Source organism: Leuresthes tenuis, unplaced genomic scaffold (genome assembly GCF_036924035.1).
Source record: "Leuresthes tenuis unplaced genomic scaffold, fLeuTen1.0.hap1 SCAF_42, whole genome shotgun sequence".
Taxonomy (NCBI): domain Eukaryota; kingdom Metazoa; phylum Chordata; class Actinopteri; order Atheriniformes; family Atherinopsidae; genus Leuresthes; species Leuresthes tenuis.
The window spans coordinates 504,666-514,762 of record NW_027325396.1 but is presented as its reverse complement, the minus strand read 5'-3'; the positions used below and the strand labels follow the sequence as shown (position 1 = coordinate 514,762).

Below are 10,097 nucleotides of genomic sequence, written 5' to 3'. Positions count from 1 at the left end.
GACTTATTTTATGCTCAATATTTTGGGATTGGATGCCTTTAATATTTCTATCTTGTCTGATAGAAGCTGCTAAAGGTTTGATGAAAATAGCAAAAAGTGAGGGAGAAAGTGGGCAACCTTGTCTTGTACCTCTCTGCAGACTGAAGCTTGGAGAAGTTTGATCATTTGTCCTGACACTTGCATTTGGGGAGCTATATAATATCCTTATCCAGTTGATGAAGTGTGACCCAAACCCGAATTTGTTTAATGCTGCGAATAAAAGTTTCCAGTTCACTCCATCAAATGCTTTTTCTGCATCTATAGAGTCGATTGTGGCTTCCAAGTTGTTGATGGTAGAATAGTCTTTGAGATTAATGATCCGGTTTGTGAATGAACCGTTGTGCCTACTGCTCTTCAGCCTGTCAAATGAAATGTATAATTTGAAACGTGACAAATGAACGAAGACCCAAGGAGTTGAGTCGTAAACAAATCAATACTGTTTCCTGTGCAAGGACCCGTCAGCCGAGGAGTTGAGTCATGAACGAATCAATACTGTTTCCTGTGCGAGGACCCGTCTCCCGAGGAGTTGAGTCGTGAACGAATCAATACTGTTTCCTGTCCTGCTGACTGAGCTTATGAAGCTGCCGCCTGCCATGTGGTGAGGAAGGGTACTGCATGAAAATGAACGAATCACTCACTGAGACAACTCGTTACTCCCGAGTCATATAAAAAATTAGTTTATATCGAACGAATCGCTCACGAACGACACATCACTATCTATTTGACGAGTTATGCATGAATTCGGATTTTGCAATAAAATTAATTCCTTCTCTCAAACCAAGTTCAAACTGCTTTGTCCTTCATATTTATCTACTTCTAATCTAGTTTCAACAATAAACAACACTGTATTTTGTAGTATGAAAAAGAACCAGACCTAATTTTCAGCAATTAGCTTCTCTCGAGGAGATATGAAGGAATACAGATTTTGCTATAAAATGAAATACTTCTATCAAACTGACTTAAAACGGTTTGTTCTTATTTCTTCATTTCTGATGAAGTTTCAACAATAAACAACAAACTTTGTATTATGAGAAAGAACCAGACTTATTCTTCAGGAATCCGAAAATAAGCTCTATTTCACGAGTTATGCACAAATTCGGATTCTCCTATAAAACAAATTCCTTAACTCAAACCAAGTTAAGACTGCTTTGTCCTTCATATTTATTCATGTCTAATCAAGTTTCAACAATAAACAACGTTGTACTTTGTAGAATGAGAAAGAACTTCTTCAGCAATAAGCATCTCTCGACATATGACGAAATACAGATTTTGCTATAAAATTAATTCCTTCTATCAGCCTGACTTAAAACTGTTTGTCCTCCTTATTTATCCACTTCAAATCAAATTTCAAAAATTAAAAAAATTTTGTAGTTTGAGAAAGAACAACTTAATCTTCAGCTATCAGTATAAAAAGAGGGTAAGAAAAGGTGCAAATGCCAACCATACATCACTAAAAGGTGGAGCGGAAGTATTCGGCTGCAAGTAGGTGTGAATGTTCGACCATAATTTGTAAAAAGCGGGTAAGAAAAGGTTCGAATGCCCGACTATATATTAACAAAAGCGGAAGGAGAGATCTTCGGATGAGAGTGGGTGAGAATTTCCAACCATAATCTATAAAATGCGGTGAAAAAAAAGGTGTGAATACCCCATAGAACACTAAAAGGTGGAGCGGAAGTGTTCGGCTGCAAGAAGGTGTGAATGTCCGACTATATTTGGTGAAAAGCAGGTGAAGCAACGTCTGAATGCCCAACCTTACATCATCAAAAGCGAGATCAGAGGTGTTTGGCTGCAAGAAGGCCATAGTTTGCCAAAAGCGGGTAAGGTGCGAATGACCGACTAAATATCAACAAAAGTGGGGGCGGAGGTCTTCGGATGCAAGTGGGTGTGAATATCCCACCATACAAGTATGGTGTAGAGGAAGCTGTGAATGGCCGACCATAGTAGAAAGCGGGTGAGAGAAGGTGCGAATGTCAAACCATACATGATCAAAACAGTGAGCGGAGGTGTTTGGCTGCGACAAGGTGTGAATGTCCACCCATAATTAATGAAAAGCGGGCAACAAGTAGGTTCGAATTCCCAACCATACATCATCAAAAGCAGGAGTGGATGTGTTCGGCTACAAGAAGGTTTGAATATCCGACCATAGTTTGTAAAAAGCGGGTAAGAAAAGGTTTGAATGCCCGAACATACACCATCAAAAGAGGGAGCGGAGGGGTTCCGCTGTAAGAAGGTGTGAATGTCCGACCATAGTTGGTAAAAAGCGGGTAAGAAAAGGTTAAAATACCCGACTGTACACAATCAATAGCGGGAGCGGAGTTGTTCGGCTACTAAAAGGTGTGAAAGTCCGACCAGGGTTTGTAAAAAGCGGGTAAGAAAAGGTGCGAATGCCCGACAATGTATGATCAAAAGAGGGAGAGGAGGTGTTCAGCTGCAAGAAGGTCTGAATGTCCATCAACAATTGCTAGAAAACATGAAAGAAAATTTTCTAATATCAAACCGCACATGATCATAAGCGGGAGAGGAGGTGTTCAGCTGCAAGAAGGTGTGAATGTCCACACATAATTACTGAAAAATGGTTTGTAAAAAGCGGGTAAGAAAAGCCGGTTTTTCGGCTGTGAGTAGGTGTGAATCTCCGACCATAATTGCTGAAAAATGTGTTAGAAAAGGTAAGAATGCCGGTCCATACATCATCAAAAGCGAGAAAGGTGGTGTTCGGCTGCAAGTAGGTGTGAATGTCCAGCCATAATTACTCACAAACGGGTAAGAAAAGGTAGTATTGCCAGACCATACATGATCAAAACAGGGAGCGGAGGTGGTTCAGCTGCAAGAAGGTGTGAATGTCCGACTAAAGTTTGTAAAAAGCGGATAAGACAAGGTGCGAATGCCTGACAATGTATGATCAAAAGAGTGAGCGGAGGTTTTCGGCTGCAAGAAGTTCTGAATGTCTACCCATAATTCCTGAAAAATGGGTAAAAAAAGGGTCCGAATGCCCAACCATACATCATCAAAAGCAGGAGTGGATGTTTTCGGCTACAAGAAGGTTTGAATGTCCATCAATAATTGCTTTAAAACAGGAATGAAAATTTTCGAATATCAAACCGCACATGATCATAAGCGGGAGAGGAGGTGTTCAGCTGCAAGAAGGTGTGAATGTCCACCCATAATTCCTGAAAAATGGGTAAAAAAAGGTGCGAATGCCCAACCATACATTATCAAAAGCAGGTGTGAATGTCAGATCATAATTTGCAAAAAGCTGATGAGAAAAGGTGAGAATGCCTGACTATACACCATCAAATGCGGGAGCAGAGGTGTTCGGCTCTGAGTAGGCGTGAATGTCCGACCATAATTGCTGAAAAATGTGTTAGAAAAGGTAAGAATGCCGGAACATACATCATCAAAAGCGGGAGAGGTGGTGTTCAGCTGCAAAAAGGTGTGAATGTTCGACTAAAGTTTGTAAAAAGCGGGTAAGACAAGGTCCGAATGCCCGAACATACACCATCAAAAGAGGGAGCGGAGGTGTTCCGCTGTAAGAAGGTGTGAATGTCCAAACCATAGTTGGTAAAAACCGGGTAAGAAAAGGTTCGTATGCCCTAATATACACTATCAAAAGCAGAAGCGGAGGTGTTCGGCTGCAAGAAGGTGTGAACGTCCAACCAAAGTTTGTAAAAAGCAGTTAAGAAAAGTTTCGAATATCTAACCAAACATAATCAAAAGCGGGAGCAGAGCTGTTCGACTGCAAGTAGGTGTGAATGTCAGATCATAATTTGCAAAAAGCTGATGAGAAAGGGTGAGAATGCCTGACTATACACCATCAAATTGCGGTAGCGGAGTTGTTCGGCTGTGAGTAGGTGTGAATGTCCGACCATAATTGCTGGAAAATGTGTTAGAAAAGGTAAGAATGCCGGTCCATACATCATCAAAAGCGGGAGAGGTGGTGTTCGGCTGCAAGTAGGTGTGAATGTCCAGCCATAATTACTCCCAAACGGGTAACACCGAGAGTCCGAAAAGGAAATATAGATCACCCTACTCACTTTTCACCTAAAGAAATGAAGGAAGAGCTAGTTTCCCAAGAAATAACCTGAGTGTGTAATTTGTTTTGATAACTTAGAAAAACGAAAATGACATACCTACTTTCCTTTATCCTTTTAATGGTTCTCACCTTCTCAACACTAAATGTGAGAAGTGTGAAATCAAAGACAAGAGCCCAGAGTATTTTATCCTTCTTAGACTCCATAAAATCAGATGTGTTTTTAATACAAGAATGTGGACTACCTTTTTTAAAAAACCATAGACAATGGGAGGAAATGTGGCCCCATTTATCGATATGGAGTGGTTCAAATCAAAATAAAAATGATGGTGTGGCCATTCTAATTAAAAATCCGCATGTTCTGGTGAAAGGTAGCACAGTGGTGAGAGACGGACGGGCACTTTTAGCACACTTGAATTTTATGGGGCAAGACTTTAACCTCTTAAATATTTATGGTTTCAATGGAAAAATGACAGGTATGACCTTTTAGAAGATATACAGCTTTACATGCTAGGGCAAGTACCTTTAGTTGTAGCAGGATTTTAACTGTATCTTGAGCAGGAAAGATAGAAAAAGAGCAGGGGGAGATTTTAAAGTGGATAAGACTTCGATTTTACTTCAGGGCATATGCAGGGATTTTAAGCTTACTGACTGTTTTAAAACCATGCATCCCAGAGAGGAGGGCTTCACCTGGTTTAGTCATGATGGCACCAGAGCCTCTCGCATCGATTATTTCTTTACTAGAGATTGCCCACCCACTGATGTTAGATTAACCCCTGTTTTCTTTTCAAACCACCTTATGCTCTCCTGCACCCTTTCACCCCCTTCTGGTGTGACGGTAGGACGTGGTCTGTGGAAACTCAACTGTTCCCTGTTGGAGGATGAAATCATAGTCAGTCAGTACAGGGAATGTTATAAAGAGTGGCAGACCCTTCAAGACCTCTACGAAACACATGCACAATGGTGGGAAATGGTGAAGGAAACGACCCAGACTTTTTTTAAACAGCAAGGTAAACGTAAAAAAAGGAAAGAGAATAGATGTATGATGGGACAACAGAAACGCTTACAGCGCTACTTTAAACTAAATCAGTGTGGCATAAACTTTAATGAAGAAATCAAAGATGTCAAAAAGGAAATGTCAGTTTTAGCAGAAATAAAGAGTAAAGGAATTTTTGTAAGAAGCAGGGAGCAGGAAATTGAGGAAGGTGAAAAATGCACACGGTACTTTTTTAAGAAAGTTATAAATAAAAAGGAGTGTATTCAAAATCTAAAAAGAGAAGATGGGTTTTGAACAAAATCCACACAAGAGATGATTGAAACTGTACATACCTTTTATAGTAACATGTACAAAGAGAAACCAGTGCACTTGGAAACATCGGCAGAAATTTTAAAATTCGTTGACAAAACCGTAAAAGAGAATGCACACTTGACACAGGATTTTACTGCTTTAGAGTTAAAAAAAATGCCTAACAGGTTTTAAGAGAAGTCGAGCTCCGGGTTTAGACGGGCTTCCTGCAGAATTCTATCTGACCTTTTGGGACCTTTTATCATCAGACATCAGATGTTTTTAAAGATTTTGAAAAACTCGGCCGACTGCCTGACAGTTTTAGAGTGGGAATAGTGACTCTACTTTATAAAAAAAATGATAAGACTGACCTAAAGAATTGGAGGCCCATCACACTTTTAAACTTTGACTGTAAACTTTTTAGCAAGGTTTTAGCGACACGGATGTCCTCTGTTTTAGAGGAGGTAATTCACCCAGACCAGGCTTGTGCAATCTCAGGGAGACAACTCACTGACAGCCTCGTACTGATTCGAGACATCATTGATTACGATAGAGAAAGAAACACCCGGCTTGTCATCTTAAATTTAGACTTTGAAAAAGCTTTTCATCAGGTCTCGCATCAATATCTCTTTCAGGTGTTGCAGCCATCGAATAGGACCCTGAAACTTCCATCCTGCACCGCTGTTTGCTTTTTCACAAGAGCAGAGAAGATCGCACCGTTCCCAGCGGCACTGCAGTACTGCAGTACCGGGTCGATGCTTGGAGTGAACGGAGCCAGCTCCTTTTTCAACTCCTATTGCTAAAAATCCATTTAATATGTAGTCCTCGTATAGAGGACATATCAAATATTAAACTGATAAGAACAGATACCACACTTGATCTTAGCCAAAAGGCCGAGAAGCGATAACTGTCCACTGGTTCACGTCCGAGGGCCCTTCCTGGCACAATGCGCACTTGTAGCGGTGTTCTTTTTAGTGTCACTTTGCACCTCCGCACTGAGCACTCTTCAGCCCTTTTAAATGGTATAACTTTGCACTCCTGCACGCTCCAGCAAGCACCATTCAAGCAACAACGTCAGCACAGTCGCAACAAGTAAGGCGACTCTACTCAGAGAAGTCACTCTGCACAGTAACAAGATTTCTTTTGCACAGACAGAAAGGGCTTCACCCGCAAAGGTAAAGCCTGCCAAAAATAGAAACAACTCACTAGTGCTGCTCTCCACGGAAGTCTTTAGTAAAAGGCGAAAGACTTGTACGTTATGAAGAGAAACCAGAGTACGATTATCCGTCACTGCAGGAGCAGGGCATCAGGCTAGTTGGCATAGCCACCTTCCCCATGGTGAGCTTTGCTTGGTAGAGACGTTTGCTCCCCCCCCTTGCTCCTCGGCTGACCAAGTAGGGACAATCGGGCCCTATTCGATGGCTGCCTTGTCTTTTACTCTGTGCAAAAGACAAGGCAGCAACAAAAACACCATGGGAACACCGTATTGAGGCTTTTTTCTGACCGCTCATTCGGTGTCGCGTTTCTTTCAAGCAATTCTCCCGGTTAGCCCGCACTCGGCTTGCTCCCAGAGCCGTGTTAAAGTCTACTTCGCATTCACACTCTCTTCTCAGCAGACTAAAAGAAACTTCCATCCTGCACCGCTGTTTGCTTTTTCACTAGAGCAGAGAAGAGCGCACCGTTCCCAGCGGCACTGCAGTACTGGGTCGATGTTTGGAGTGAACGGAGCAAGCTCCTTTTTCAACTCCTATTGCTAAAAATCCATTTAATATGTAGTCCTCGTATAGAGGACATATCAGAAATTAAACTGATAAGAACAGATATTACACTTGATCTGAGCTAAAAGACCGAGAAGCGATAACTGTCCACTGGTTCACGTCCGAGGGCCCTTCCTGGCACAATGCGCACTTGTAGCGGTGTTCTTTTTATGGCCATAGGTGGCCAGAGTGTCACTTTGCACCTCCGCCCACCCGCTGCACTGAGCACTCTTCAGCCCTTTCAAATGGTATAAATTTGCACTCCCGCACGCTCCAGCAAGCACCATTCAAGCAACAACTTTGCACTCCAGCTTCGAACATCGGCACAGTCGCAACAAGTAAGGCGACTCTACTCAGAGAAGTCACTCTGCACAGTAACAAGATTTCTTTTGCACAGACAAAAAGGGCTTCACCCGCAAAGGTAAAGCCTGCCAAAAATAGAAACAACTCATTAGTGCTGCTCTCCACGGAAGTCTTTAGTAAAAGGCGAAAGACTTGTACGTTATGAAGAGAAACCAGAGTACGATTATCCGTCACTGCAGGAGCAGGGCATCAGGCTAGTTGGCATAGCCACCTTCCCCATGGTGAGCTTTGCTTGGTGGAGACGCTTGCTCCCCCCCCTTGCTCCTCGGCTGACCAAGTAGGAACAATCGGGCCCTATTCGATGGCTGCCTTGTCTTTTACTCTGTGCAAAAGACAAGGCAGCAACAAAAACACCATGGGAACACCGTATTGAGGCTTTTTTCTGACCGCTCATTCGGTGTCGCGTTTCTTTCAAGCAATTCTCCCGGTTAGCCCGCACTCGGATTGCTCCCAGAGCCGTGTTAAAGTCTACTTCGTATTCACTCTCTTTTCTCAGCAGACTCTTGGGATTTTATCTATAAAATGAATTCCTTCACTCAAACTATGTTAAAACTGCTTTGCGAGACCTGATGAAAAGCTTTTTCAAAGTCTAAATTTAAGATGACAAGCCGGGTGTTTCTTTCTCTATCGTAATCAATGATGTCTCGAATCAGTACGAGGCTGTCAGTGAGTTGTCTCCCTGAGATTGCACAAGCCTGGTCTGGGTGAATTACCTCCTCTAAAACAGAGGACATCCGTGTCGCTAAAACCTTGCTAAAAAGTTTACAGTCAAAGTTTAAAAGTGTGATGGGCCTCCAATTCTTTAGGTCAGTCTTATCATTTTTTTTATAAAGTAGAGTCACTATTCCCACTCTAAAACTGTCAGAAAGTCGGTCGAGTTTTTCAAAATCTTTAAAAACATCTAAAATGTCTGATGATAAAAGGTCCCAAAAGGTCAGATAGAATTCTGCAGGAAGCCCGTCTAAACCCGGAGCTCGACTTCTCTTAAAACCTGTTAGGCATTTTTTTTAACTCTAAAGCAGTAAAATCCTGTGTCAAGTGTGCATTCTCTTTTACGGTTTTGTCAACGAATTTTAAAGTATCATTCCTCTACATATATTCAAAAATCTATGTGTAAATGTTTAATATTTCTTATATTTGTTGATGTCATTCTGTGTGCATGTGGCCTAAACCCAATCTCTGTGTGGCAATTTTAATTTAAACAAGTTGAACTCTGCCTCTGATCATTTAAAAAAGGTGTGTACCAATATCAACCTTTCTCAGGTAATTACTGATCCTACAAAACCAAAGAGATCCTTCAAGGTTGTCCCTGATTGGCTCAATCTTAACAAATCAAAGGTAGAAAATCCGCAGTATCTGAACTTGGTGTTAGTTATCACTGCTCAATAGCCTGTATCAGAATTGCAAAAATGAAAACATTAGGTCCACGCTTGGTATCCAGATCCTGAAACATCTCCATGAGCAGGCTTTTTTTTAACTGATCTGTTGAATAGTTATATGACACTGTTAAAATCCCAGATGAAGATCTAGCACTTGACCATTTTTGTAAATCTTCTAATTCCATAGTTGCTAAACACGCCCCTTTTAAAAAGTATATAACTTAGAACAGGTCTAGTCCCTGGCTTTCGGCAGAACTGTCTTCTTTACTTTTTTCCCCCTTGTCCTGTTCAGCATTATGTCAGAAGAATTGTAGTCTGAATACCTTTGATGCCAAACAGATTTGTTTTGCCAAGGGAAGTTTTATAAATGTAAAGCTCCCCTTGATGCCCATTTATTTATTTCTGTTTACAATATATGACATGAACTGAACTGAACCGGACCGGGGGACAAGGAAAGAAGAAGAGGAAAGAAGAGGAAACAGAACAAAAATAGAAACAAAAACCAGACAACCAGCTGCTACACCTGTAAAAAACAAAACAGACAACAATCCATGGCCTATGAGGGGAATCCAGCCTTAGCGCCACCAGGAGCACCTGAAAGCAGACAAGCAGAGAAAAAAACAAACACACAAACAAACAAAAACAAGCACAAGAAGCGGCAATCGCATACAACACAGCTGTGGATATAGATGACCTGAGACGACATGATAATACATCAACTGCTTAGTGACCATGCTACTGGACTAATGAATGTGTGTGTGTGTGTGTGAGAACATGCAACACCCATGGCACAGGACCTACATGATAACCGTGCTTAGTTATGAGTGTATAAGCGTACAGGGCCACAATCCACAGCCCCCCCCCCCAAGCAATCAGAAGCAGGCAGAGAGGGCCACAAGACCCAGGCCACCAGCAGCCCCCACAGAGCACAGAACCCAGGCAGCCAGGCAGCCCACCGCAGGGGCAACCACGCATCCACCCAGAAGACTGCAGAGGAAGCCCCCGGAAAGAGCCCCCATAAGCATAGGGCAGAGGCACTCCGGGAACCAGGGGCAACAGCCCACCGACCCCGCCAGGCCCCAGCCGCCCAGACATGGGCCGTGCACTGGACCTGGGCCCCAGGAGCCCGAGCGCCCCCAAACCCCCCGGCAGAGGCCCCACCCAATACCCAGGAGGGCCAAGCGCCCCAGACAGCCACAAAGTGGGTCAGCGCCTGCCCCAGCGCCCCTGGCCAAGTGCCCTGGGAG

The 10,097-nt window shown here is 42.7% G+C and overlaps 4 non-coding genes across 4 annotated transcripts; all 4 read right to left on the bottom strand.

Annotated features, from left to right (window-relative positions):
• Positions 1 to 6,057: 6,057 nt before the first annotated feature.
• On the bottom strand, positions 6,058 to 6,256 carry LOC140285488 (U2 spliceosomal RNA). The gene has a single exon (XR_011910513.1). It is a non-coding gene; the product is annotated as a U2 spliceosomal RNA (small nuclear RNA).
• Positions 6,257 to 6,515: 259 nt separating this feature from the next.
• LOC140285499 (U5 spliceosomal RNA) lies at positions 6,516 to 6,629 on the bottom strand. The gene has a single exon (XR_011910523.1). It is a non-coding gene; the product is annotated as a U5 spliceosomal RNA (small nuclear RNA).
• Positions 6,630 to 7,019: 390 nt separating this feature from the next.
• Positions 7,020 to 7,210, bottom strand: LOC140285486 (U2 spliceosomal RNA). Its single transcript, XR_011910511.1, has one exon. It is a non-coding gene; the product is annotated as a U2 spliceosomal RNA (small nuclear RNA).
• A 308-nt stretch (positions 7,211 to 7,518) lies between these two features.
• LOC140285493 (U5 spliceosomal RNA) lies at positions 7,519 to 7,632 on the bottom strand. Its single transcript, XR_011910518.1, has one exon. It is a non-coding gene; the product is annotated as a U5 spliceosomal RNA (small nuclear RNA).
• Positions 7,633 to 10,097: the final 2,465 nt, after the last annotated feature.